This window comes from Gopherus flavomarginatus, chromosome 7, assembly GCF_025201925.1.
Source record: "Gopherus flavomarginatus isolate rGopFla2 chromosome 7, rGopFla2.mat.asm, whole genome shotgun sequence".
Taxonomy (NCBI): domain Eukaryota; kingdom Metazoa; phylum Chordata; order Testudines; family Testudinidae; genus Gopherus; species Gopherus flavomarginatus.
This window is the reverse complement of record NC_066623.1, coordinates 38,179,486-38,180,078: the sequence shown is the minus strand read 5'-3', so window position 1 is coordinate 38,180,078 and position 593 is coordinate 38,179,486.

Here is a 593-nt window from a genome sequence, read left to right as displayed (position 1 = left end):
TCCAAAACACAGCTGATCTCAGGGACCCGGAGTGGTTCCCATTGCTAGAGGCGGTCTTAACCAGTGCATTGAGACCCGGCTACTTATTAGTCCTTGAATGTCTTCCCAAGCATTTATCCATTTTCCTCTTCGCAGAATGACGCCTTTATAACAATGGAGCGGACAGGATTTGCGACGCCATTGCTGCAGCACCTTGCCCAACAGCGCCACCAAGTGCTCAACCGACAATTACAGAATCTAGGTACAGTTAAGATCAAATGCCATAAGTTATCCCCAGGGCAAATATACACATAAGCTATGCATACATTTGCTCTGAAGGCTGTTTGTTATATGTTAATAGACGGTAATATGAAATGAATATAGAGAGGAAACGAAACTAAAAAACGATCTTAACTGCCCTAGTTCAATAATTTAATATCTATTTTATGTAAAACGGAACAACACTGTTTTATTGGTATAGGATGATATACATAGATATAATTATAATCCATTGTTCTTAGAACACAGTTGTCACCATTTTCAGAGTTTATATAAATATAAAATGTTTCACTTACCCTACTAGTGAACATCTCACATTGGCATTCTGATCCGAA